The sequence below is a fragment of the Rattus rattus genome, chromosome 1 (assembly GCF_011064425.1).
Source record: "Rattus rattus isolate New Zealand chromosome 1, Rrattus_CSIRO_v1, whole genome shotgun sequence".
Lineage (NCBI taxonomy): Eukaryota > Metazoa > Chordata > Mammalia > Rodentia > Muridae > Rattus > Rattus rattus.
The window spans coordinates 195955865-195968279 of NC_046154.1; the positions used below are offsets into that span (position 1 = coordinate 195955865).

The window sequence follows — 12415 nt, forward strand, 5'->3', positions numbered from 1 at the left end:
AGCTGTCCAAATTACCCTGCCAGACACAGTTCGCGAATGAATGATTCCAAAGCATGCTTATGGCCTGTACCTAAATGAACAGTTTGTAGAATTAAAATATGTAGTTCATTGAAAAGCACGCCTGGGGCACTTTCGTGACTTTATAGATTACTCATAGGTGTAAGTCTATGATGTGACTCCGAAAAGCACTGTCCAAAAATGGCTTGTTCTAAAGAGCACAAGAATTTACATAGACTTAGATAATTAGAATATTTTCACACCGCCACCTTTAGTTTGAGAATCATACTATCAGAGCTTTGTTTTGAAGACTTTGTTTCTGCTCTGATTATGCTCTCTCTTCATTGTGTAGTCCTTCTGGGTGGCCTGACCTTGCTACATTATGTAGACCAGGTTGGCTTTCAACTCAGAGAGATACACCTGCCTCTCCATATGGAGTGCTGGGATTAAAGGCATGAGCTACCACTGCCAGCTATTGAAAAGGTTTTGATGAGCAAAACGACTTGAGAGGGAAGATTGGACAGAAGTAGGCGATTTAGCTGGCCCTGTAGGGAAATTTTACGAACCCTAGAAGAGAAACGGAGAAGTGACAACTATGTTAACCTGAGCTAAGTGAGCGAATAAGAAAGAATTATAGCTGAGCCTCAGGACACAAGTCTGTAAGAGCTCACCTCTTCTGGAGGTTGAGCAGGAGGTGGCCCGTGGCAAATTCTAGGTTGGCTGGTGCCACAGAGTAAGTAAAAGCCAACCTAAAAGGGCTTGTGAGATTCTCAAAAAGAAAAAAAAAAAAAAAAAAGGGGGGGGGGTGGTGGTAGGGATGTAGCTCAATGGTTCAATGCTTGTCTAGCAAGAGTGTAGTAGGTTCAACCTTTAGAACAACAAAAAAAGAAAACAAAAAACCCCCAAAACCCCACAAAATTAACAGTTGTGTGTGCTTCTGCATGCTGTGTACTCGTGTGTAGGCACATAGAAGCCAGAGGTGAACATATTATTTGTTATTTTGAAACAGGGTCTCTCATTGAACCTCACCAATTTGGCTTGAGTGTCTGGCCACCAATCTCCAGAGAGTCTCCTGTCTCCATCCCCCTATTTCAGGCCACCATTCTGGATTCTTATGTGACTGCTGGGGAATGGAAGTGGATGGAACTTGGAACTCCCAGTTCTCCTGCCTGGGTAACAAGCATTTTGTCCCACTGAGCCATCCTCCTACCCCTACAACAGTTTTTGATCACAGTGTTTTCTAACTGCTTTACAGTTTATATTAATTACTTAAGTAAATGAGCTACCTATTTCAATAATTTATTTATTATATTTATTAATAATTGTTGTTTATTATATTTATTTATATAATTGTTAAAGGCAAGTTTGAGAATAATCTGTTGGAATTATCAAGTATGAATGAATAAATTGAAAATCTGATTATATATATAAAATCTGACTTCAGACACACCAGAAGAGAGCACTGGATCCCATTACAGACGGTTGTGAGCCACCATGTGATTGCTGGGAATTGAACTCAGGACCTCTGGAAAAGCAGTCAGTGCTCTTAACCACTAAGCCATCTCTCCAGCCCCCTATCTTATCAATTATTGAATCAAAAATTGACAAGTCTGAAAGACTGACATTTTAAGCAAGAGTACTGATTAACCATGGGTTGTTTTGTTTTTATTTTTTTCTCTGTTTTTCTTGTTTTTAAACACTTTGACATTTGGCTGATTGCTTTTTTCCTTTGAGAGAAGAGTGGAGCCAGAATTTGTAGAGTTGTTTAAGCTAACGCACTTTTATCATCTCTGTAGGCTGATAGTCATTGCAGCATGTAATAAATCGGGATCGGTGCATAGAGAACTGCAGAATTCTGCATCTTGTAGCCCTGGACTCACTTTGGAATTTGAACCCTTTGTCCTATTTACCTGACAGACCAGGATAACTTCCACAGGCAGCTTTCAGTTTAACTCGTGTGCAAACCAAACTCATTACCATTGTCACCAAACCTGTTTTCTCTCCCTTTCCTTTGCTAATTATATCACCTTCTTTTAAACTGCCCACTCTTCCAGACTGTCACCCTCCCCTATCCCCCATCCCTACTCCCACCCCCCATGGTCCCTCAACTGCTGTATCTATGAGCCGCAGTTGGACAAAGTCTTCCAGGCTCCTCTGGATACAACTTGGCTCCTGAAGCTTTGCAGCCTGATAGCTTCCAGCTGCCTACTGTGACCCATTTTACACATTGTTGCTAGATAAATTATCTTAAAGCCCGCCCAGTAAGTCACTCCCTTCCTTAAGAGTCCTTCAAGTACTCTTTACAAAGAAACAAGTCATGTTACCCTTTTCTTCACTTCCAACTGCCTGGACAAGATGGACTCCTCTCCTTTGGCTCAAATGCTTAACTCTCCCACCCTCTGTTGGGTTCTGGTGACTTCCTGTGTTTGGAAGGCCTTTGCCCAGACCATCTCATCACTCTAGGCCCATCTATTTTCTCTAGGAAAGAGAATCTTTCTCCTCCTGATACGTCAACCTAAATGTGTTTCTTTTTCTTTCTCTCTTTCTTTCTCTCTTTCTTTCTTTCTTTCTTCCTTTCTTTCTTTCTTTCTTTCTTTCTTTCTTTCTTTCTTCCTTCCTTCCTTCCTTCCTTCCTTCCTCCCTTCCTTCCTTCCTTCCTTTTTTTGAATCTCAAAATACAGTATTGTTTTTCTTTTGTCTTTGGTGTCCCTCTAAACAGGGGTTTGCAAACTGTTTCTGCCAAGGGCCAAGTAGAAAATATTTAAGTCTTTGGAACAGAGGGTCTGTGTTGTAGCTTCTAAAGTGAACAGCTATTCAGCTTTCCATCAGTAATGTGAAGGCAGTCAATACACAACACAGAGGAGCACGCAGGATGACTCAGTGCTTCAAAGGGCTTGCTACCGAACCTGATAACCTAAGACCCTTTGACCTCCATACTCACAGCACAAGTACACACACACACACACACACACACACACACACACACACAAGTTAATGTAAAAAATTACAAAGAATGGATATAACTGTAGTTCAATGAAACTTTACTTATGGTGGGGGATGTAGCGATGGCTTAAGCTATCTTAAGCCTTAAGAAAGCTTGTTGCTGTTGTAGGGGAGCAAGGGTCAATTCCCAGCACCCACATGGTGGCTCACAACTCCCGTTCCAGGTTCAAAGCCCCTCTCTGACTTCTACAAACAATAGGCATGTGTGTAGTACACATACATACATACATACATACATTCAGGGAAAAGTCATACACAATTCACACACAAAAGTTTAATCTAAAAAAAACAAAAACAAAAACATTTACTCATGGACCTAGAATGTACCTTCCATATAATTTTTATCTGTCATAGAGTAATGTTCTTTTTTTTAAACCACTGCTGAACCAGGATCATGGATATGAAAAGTATGTAGTAGCCCAGGCACTTAAAAGAAGCCTACGGCTGGTTTAACAATGTTACGAGTGTACTGTGGGCGCTCTAGGCTGGTTGTGTGTACACCATATCTCTGCTGTGAGCATGGCTGAGGAAGAAGGAAATCAGGAGATCCCTTCCAAGATGGAAAACCCATCAGATTCAGCATCCACTTCACCTGACTCTCCTCAGACCGGTGAGAATCCACCATCACCCCATTCGAATAGTTCAGGAAAACAACCTATGAGTGGAACACTTAAAGAAAGATTAAAGAAAGCAAGATCTTCATATCTTTTTTTTTTTTTTTTTTGTAGTGTGGTGAAGCATATTAATGTGGAGAATGAAGAAAATGATCAGACCCCTTCAAAGCCAGGAGAAATCTTCAAAAGAAGAAAGTTGTTCAAAAGCCCAAGAAAGCCTGGAAAACAAAGACAATGAACCTGAAAAAAGAGAGCTCAGAGAATAAGAATACGAGTGAATCTAAGTCACTTGATACTGGGCCATCTAGTGCCCTCCAAAAAGATTGTGCATATAAGACTACTAAACAAAGTTTAAAGGAAGAAAAAGCAAAATTGACTAGGCCAGTTTAGAAGGAAGACCTTCTCCAGAGGTTAAAGTTAGTCAAAATGTATAGATAAAGAATGACATGAGTGAGTTAGAGGATTTAATTAAGAAGTGGAGATGTGGGGTTGGGGATTTGGCTCAGTGGTAGAGCGCTTGCCTAGCAAGGCGCAAGGCCCTGGGTTGGTCCCCAGCTCGAAAAATAGAAAAAAAAAAAAAAAAAAAAAAAAGAAGTGGAGATGTGGCCAGCGGCCATTGATCAGCGAGGATGAGGACGAGGAACTGACCTCACTGAGTTGATCCACTACTGTGGGACAGATGTCAAATTGCTGCATTATGATAGACGTGAAGAAGAATTTACAGGGGTTTGATGCTGTTATTTTTTTTTTCAGGCTTTTGTCCCCCTCTCTTCTTGGGGTAATGGGATCATACCCAGGGCCTCAAAAAATGTGCTCTGTTCCTGAACTGTACAGTTGGCCCCTTGACAGACTTTCTTTGAGAATGGCAATGAAAAGAGAAATGTTTTAAAGGGAAAAAAGATCTAAGCTGTTGTTGTGACTTAGAGGGAAGAATGTTGAACAATTTGGGATATTCTGACACAAAATTATAAAGCAAAGCTTAGTATTTTGGATATGTTTGCTAAAGAAAATATTTAAATATAAAAAAATTAAAATTGTGTTTAAAACAAAGTTTGGATAGTTCTAGAAACCAGGGTTAATACATTGATTTTTGGGGGCAAAAGGGTTTATATTCAGTATAAAAAGTAGTCTGTTGAATGTCTAAACATCACGTGGCATAAACGTGACCTGCCTCTCCTAAGTTTGTGGACCTATCCTCATCTGCTTAACATCTGTCTGCTAATTAAACTTACATGCGTACAGTTAAAAAAAACAAACAAACAAACAATGTAATGTTACTGCGTTGATATTTTAAAGATTTTAGTTTTAATTAATTAATTAGGTCTTTTGGGACAGAGTTTTTCTCTGTGTAGCCCTGGCTGTCCTGGAACTTGCTCTGTAGACCAGGCTGGCCTCCTGTTCACAGGAATCCACTTGCCCCTGCCTCCCGAGTCCTGAGATTGAGAGTGTGTGCCACCACTGCCCAGCGCGTGTTTTTTATTTTGTTACTGTTGGCGTCTGGCATGACGCTAATCACGTAACAGGCTTTCAAGATACATTTGCTGGAACGTTCTGTTTCTAAAGTAGTGTGGAACAGTGGGAGACTCTAAATAAAGTTCGCTCAGCTTCATTTGTGAGCTGAGGGGTCCTGGGTAAATTCTGTAACCAAAAATTCTGTAATTTTTGTCTTCTACCTGTCCCAGAGGGGATATTATCATCTGCCTTTTAGAACTGTTAGATAAGGGGTAGCAAGTAGCAAGGCCTCAGCCCTCAGGACAAGCGGAAACTTAAAGCTAGATTTTCCTCATTTAGGAAAAACAAGATCAGCAGGGTGCTCACCTATAGACATTGCTGTGTTTGACCTGACACAATATTTCTAATCCTTTATGCTTTTTGCTTCCTTAAAGTTTGACTTTAACATCTACACTTACGTTAGCTTCATTTCAAAAGCACATAAAAATATTAGGGTGGGGTTGTTATTGTTGTTGTTTTGTTTTGTTTTGAGGCAGGGGTCTTGCTATGCAGCTCAGCCTGGCTTTGATCTCACGACACTCCTACTAACTTTAGCCTCCCACAGGTTTGGATAACGGAGGACATGTATTCACACCTGGCTCAGATTAGTAGATTTCAAACTAAGAAATCTCAGCTAAAAGTGGTCATCCCGAGGGCTCCAGGCTGAGGCAGAAGGGCAGTGAGTCCCAGACTAGCCGGAGCTGTACAGCAAGGCGCTGACTGAAATGGGGAAAGAAAGCGAGAACCGTAAGTGTATTACTTTCGTGACAGCTGTGATCATCAGCCCAGAAAAGGCTCGAATTGTTTAGCTTCCCACCAAGCTTGTTCGTCAGGAGCATTAACATTTCTTGACATCAGTCAGGTATTATTATGTTATTTCATTCACAAATGAAAATACTGAAAACGGAGCCTTTCAATAATGCGATGTTGGCTGTTCCCATGCGTGCATGTGTCTGTCTGTCTGTCTGTGGGGTGTGTGTGTGTGTGTGTGTGTGTGTGTGTGTGTGTGCGCGCATGTGTAACATATATACCTTGTTGTGTTTTTGGTCAAAGATTGCATTTCAAAGACTACATAGTTATTTTATAAATTCTGTCGTCAGGTAATTACACAGGAGGCCAGGTAAGGGCATCAGAGGCTCTGCTACTGTGGGAAAACAGTTCAGAACTTACTCTCCTAGGGTACTTTGTGTGCCTCTACGATTTCTGTTTGGGGGAAACCATGTACTTATGTGAAAGGAAAATGAAGCCTGGCACATTCTACTTTGTGTAATAACTATAATAACTGCTTACTTGTCTCCAGATATATTTCAAATTGTGCCTGCACTCTGCTCCAGCAGTTGTGGGTTTGACCAACAAACCTGCCTACGCCACATTAAATAAATCTAACGGTTGCGTCATTTTGTCATCGCTAATGTCTATGATATAAAGTACAGATTACACCTAAAATTTCCTCCGCTCAAGCCTTAGCTGAGGGAAAAAAAAAAAAAACCATAAAAATGAAAATGACATTCTGAGAGCCGTCGGAAAACCACCGCAGAAGCCAACTTCATAAAATACACTTGGTCATGAAAATTTCATAAGCAATTTAAAGAGCTGGGCATGTCGCTCCAAGGAAAACTGTTTGCCTCCCATGTGTGTGAGGCCCCATGTTTCATCCTCAGAACACAATGGGGGGAAAAGAAGATTAAATTAGGAGAAATTCAAAAGCCATAAGTAAGGCCTTCCTTGCAGAACCTAGGCTGTCCTTGACTGGGTTATTATGCAAAAGATGCTTAAGAATCAGATGCGTCCTGGAACTTCTATCATCAGGATGGTAATTACTTACCAGTCTGAATTTTCTCCAAGTCCTGTAGATGGGTTTTAATGGCCCATCCTACAGACGAGGAACCAAAACTTAATCATCCAAAGCCGTATAGATTACGTGGTGGAATTAAAGTCTGTATCCTGGTTTACCTGCTGCCTTCTGGCATCAGGCAATCCCCGGCCCCTTTACGAATATCACATTTCAGCCAGAGAAAAAATTTTTCATGTCTCTTTGATGCTCATCTGTTTTTCCAACGCGTGCTCTTTCTCCAAGGCACAGCGGTCTCCTCTACTCACTCGATTCTATTCATTGACTGCCCCAAGTTACTTCTGTATCCCCTCTCTCCTGTGACCCCTGAGGAATGAGACTACATCTCACGCTTGTTTGTAGGCATTATATTGCCGGGGCCATAAGTAAGAAGTTAATGTCATTTCAGAAGACTTGCCAATCCTGGTAATAGGCTCTAAAGCAGTCCCGGTGGGCCTGTGACCTGGGGGCATTATTTAACTGTTTTTGTTTCTTTCTAATTATTAAGCTTTAAAATATAGGACTTTAAAGAAGCATTTAAAGTAGGGGGTCAGAGTTCCCGGTTGGGAGGCCCTGGGGTTGCTCCAGCACTGCAACAGTAAATGAGTAAATAAAGAAGAAAGGAAGAAGGTAGCATAGAGAAGCAGCTGGGTGGGCTGGTTTTGCAGTCATTGCACATGTTGGCATATGAACCCCTCTCGCCTTGAGTTGTTTTCTTGTAGTTCTTTGATGAGTAAGGACCGCAGAAGCTGTGTGACAGGGTAGTGTGTGATCAAATAATGCAAAGAAGACAGTGCCCACCACAGAAGGGGCACACCACAGCTGTTAGCTACCGTCCTGAGGAAGAGCTCAGTAAATGTGGCTTCCTGCTGCCCGCTGTGTGCACTTTGTGCGAAACCGTAGGAGTTCAACAAGTCCTTAGATAGTCACTGTCTTTGTTTTTGACAGTCCTCAATTGAGGATTGCTTCTGTTCTGCATTTGTTTCTTTGTGTGTGTGTATGTAATGTGTATATGTGTGTGTATATGTGTGTATTTTGTGTGTGGAGGTCATAGGTCAACCCTGGATGTCTTCCTCAACACCTTTCCCCATCTTCTTTTGCAGACAGGATGTCTTTTGGAACCCGAAGCTCACCGGTTTGCCCAGACTGACGGGCTACCAAGCTCCAGGGCTCCTTTGGTCTGTGCTTCCAAAGTGCTGGATTTCAGGCATCACTACTACACCCAGACTTTCTTTTATTGTGGATGCTGGGGATGTAAACTCAGCTGGTCTGGAACCAGAGAACTCATGCCTAGCTGCTGAGATGACGGTTGTATGCCACCATCAATAGCAGATGACAGTAGCACAACACCGTCAACGGCTTCTGTGGATTCTTTTTGTCAGGAGTCTGTTACCCGAAATTATGCAGTCATTGGAAACAGTTCCTTGATACTTAGGGCATGTGTGCACTAGTATGACTTTGTTTGTTGTTGAGATGGGGTCTTACTATGTCGCTTTGGATGGCCTCAAGCTCCTCATTAGGCTGGCCTTGACCGCATAGAGATCAGTCTTTCTTCCCCAGTGCTGGGTTAAAGGCATGTATGCTACCCTACCCGGCTCAGTGTGACTTCAAGGAAGCTCAGAAAGGAGGCTGATTTTAATCCTCACACACACTGAAAGCAAGGTTTTAAGTGTTCTCTCTGTCATGACCATTCAGCATTTGTATTATTGATCTCTTGGTTTTCCACAGTGCATTCTCGTGTCATCTGTCTTTTGCCAGCTGTTCTACCTCAGTCTCACTTTGGGTTATACCTTCCTCAAAGCGTATTCCTGGCCCCTTTTCTTGACGACTTTTTTTCTTCCTGGGCAATTCTGTAATTCTACCCTGAGTTTCTGTGCCATCTAAACACGATGACTTGCTCCAGATGCAGTGCCAGTTGTCTCCTGGAACGCTTACCCTGGTTGACCTCTCCAAACCTGCCTTCCTCCTAGAGTCCACAAGGACAGGGCATCAACTCCCTAAGCAGAATATGATGCTTCCTTCTACTTGGTCCATGTATCAAATCTGTCAACGCCTACTGATTCTACCTCCGAGCTCACTCGAATCTGGGCCCTCGTTCCCTTTTCCATGGATGGCTTAGTCTATATATTTTCATGTTTGTCACCTTTTTATCCATTCTTTAGTCGTATTTGTGTGTATGTGGTACATGTATGTATATATGATTTTCTGTATTTTATTGTTTTTGTGTGTATGTGGTGCATGTATATATATATATATATGTTTATGTGTATTTACGTGTATGTGGTGCATATATGTATATATGTTTATGTGTATTTGTGTGTATGTGGTGCATGAATATATATATGTTTATGTGTATGTGGTATATATATGTATATATGTTATGTGTATTGTGTGTATGTTGTGCATGTATGTATTTATATATATATACATACATGTATATGTATATATACATGTACATGTACATGTATGTGTGTATGTCCATGGAGTTCAGAGGTCAACATTAGGTGTCCTCCTGTGTTGCTCTCCATCTTTATTTCTTTTTGAGACAAGATTTTCTCACTAATCCTGTAGCTCAGCGATCGGCTAGACCAGGGGACAGTAATCCTCCTGACTCCACACTACACAAAGCTCTGGAGTTAGAGTAAACTTTTTACTTTGGTGCGGGAGATCTGAAATTGGACTCAGGCATGTGCTGGATCCACTGAATCATCTTTGCAGAGTCCTCTAGTCAAAATTCTAAAAAAATTTATTATAGAAATGTGCAAACATACATAAATAGAAAAGACCAATGAACCAGTTTGGTGTCCTCCGTCCATTTTGATGTTTAATTTCGTTTTGTTAATCTCAGAGTAAAGGACGGTCATGGCATTATTTTATTTCACTTGTAAGTCGTTCAGTATCATCTCTCACAGACAAGAATAACCAAGGAATGCGAACACAAGCTGGACATAGTGGCACGTGCCTTGGGAAACTGAGGCCGGAGGATTGGGAGTTTAAGGACAGCTTGTGTAACACATGAGGACAGCAGCAGCATCTCACAGCAAACAAACACATGCATTTAACAAAATTAAAAATGAGTTTTGAACGCAGCCTATTTTCTAGTCCATATTTATAATTTCCTGACTGCACCAAAGATGACTTTGACTTAAGTTAGCTCATGATCCGAACAAGTAGAAATATTTCACATAACTGTTGTGTCTGTTAAATACTTTTTAATCTTGCTGTTCCCTCTGTTGAACAGGTGTGTGTGTGTGTGAGAGAGAGAGAGAGAGAGAGAGAGAGAGAGAGAGAGAGAGAGAGAGAGAGAGAGAGAGAAAGGAGAGAGAGAGAGAGAGAAAGGCATCTTTCCAGATTTTATACAAATGGCAGCGCTTCAGGTCAATCCCTTCATGAGCATTTGGTGATTAAAAAGCTGGTAGCTGGGGTTGGGGATTTAGCTCAGTGGTAGAGAGCTTGCCTAGCAAGCCCAAGGCCCTGGGTTCGGTTCCCAGCTCCAAAAAAAAAAAAAAAAAAAAAAAAAAAAAAAAGCTGGTAGCTGGGGCCTGGAGAGATGGCTCAGTGGTTAAGAGCACTGACTGCTCTTCCAGAGGTCCTGAGTTCAATTCCCAGCAACTACATGGTGGATCACAACCATCTGTAATGGGATCTGATGCCCTCTTCTGGTGTCTGAAGACAGTGACTGTGTACTCATATAAATAAAAACAAATCTTAGAGTAGAAAAGAAGGGCGGTTTATTAAAAAAAAAAATAGCTGGTAACTTTGACACAGTGTGTTGTATATCAATGAAGCCAAGAGTAAGAGAGTAAGGTTCCCCACCCCCCAAAATACACACATCCCATGTGGATGTTATCTTATGTGGAGAAAATACTCAACAGGAAACAATCCCTGAACTCCAGAGAAGATGTCACTAGTTATTGACCACCATTACGTGAAACGGCCGCTGGTCCTTTCACAAACCCCGTTTCAGATTGATGAGGCAGAAGCTGGAGAGGTTCCTGCCCTTTCCATCTGGCAGGGGTGCTGGAGAAATGAACAATTTGGCGACTGATGATGAATAATACGATGGTTTAAATAGGAAAAAAACCTACCAAAAGGTGATTCCGGGAGACACCGTATCAGATTCAAAAAGCATCCCGCCCACCTGCTGGGGCACTGGGCTCTTCTGGTTGGAGAGAATATAGTTAAGAAACCAGTTACTCAGTAGGGTTCTGATAAAAGTTTTAGAAATTTTCTTAAGACAGGATTTCTCTGTGATCTGACTGACCCAGACTCACTTTGTAGACCAGGCTGGCCTTGAACTAACAGAGATCTGCTTGCCTCTGCCTCCCAAATGCAGAAATCAAAGGAGTGTGCTGCCAAGCCCAGCAAGTTTCAACAATTTTAACAGCAGCACACCCCCACCCCGCCGCCATCATCTAAAGATACATATTACCCAAGTCCTGCCCTAGCTGATGCTTCCCCTGCTGATGCTGCCCAGGTTGCTGCTGCCCCCTTTTTTGTTTTGAAAACTACATCCTTTTGCTTTTCTTTCAGACCGGCATGTACATCACTAACGTGCCTATACATTTCCTTCCTGCTTTGCAGCAGACCTCAGAACCACAACTTTTTTTTCTAGCACCCCCTTTCTTTTGTAACTGACTTTATCCAAATTCTTTAGTGGCTGTTACATCCTTAATGCTTAAAAAGGGGAAATAAAGTGTCAGAAGATCTTGGTAGCCAAGGGAAGGAAGTCATGTTTAAAATATCTTTGGGCAGCAAAACTTATCTGTTTATTACATGCCTGCCTGCCTGTAGCTGTATCATCCAAGCTGTGAGCTGCCCCAGCCTCCTGCTGCTCTCCAGGTAGTTAGCTTAGGAGGACGGATAAGAATCCCCTTTCCCATGCTGGAGATTTGCATGGCCACGATTGCTTCATAAATGGAACGTTCCTCAATAAGCACTGAGACGGAGGGTGGCAGTCTTTGTAGAGCATAAGAATGCACTTAATGTCACGCCCAGTTGCGCACTTCAAAGTGGACAAATTACTTATTTGGTCACGTATGTCTTACCCAAATTTAAAAAAAAAAAAAGGTCTAAGGGCCTTGGCATCCCCACTGGCATGGGAGCTCAGTGGGGATGGCACTTGCCTGGTGATCTGAATCGTATCTCCAGTTTCCAATTGACGGAAAGAGAGAACTAACTTCAAAAAAGTTGTCCTCTGACCTCCACAGAGGGTACGTGATCAGTTGTGTGTGTTGTATATAAATTTATATATACTATATTGCGTGTAGTACATATTATACTATTTATATATAGATTTATAAATCTATATATCAGATATTTAGATTCTAGAAAGCTAGGCTCAAGAGGACACTCCAGAATTGCCTGTGAGACCTCACGCTACCTTCTTAACTTTGAGTTTCTTTGCCGAAAATAAGGGGAGGGATGACAAAGTTGAGCGCGTTACCCCATAGTTATCTATACTCCCAGCATTCGGCTT

At 41.8% G+C, this 12415-nt stretch overlaps 1 pseudogene; it reads left to right on the forward strand.

Annotated features, from left to right (window-relative positions):
• Positions 1 to 3490: 3490 nt before the first annotated feature.
• LOC116890025 lies at positions 3491 to 4501 on the forward strand (annotated as a pseudogene).
• Positions 4502 to 12415: the final 7914 nt, after the last annotated feature.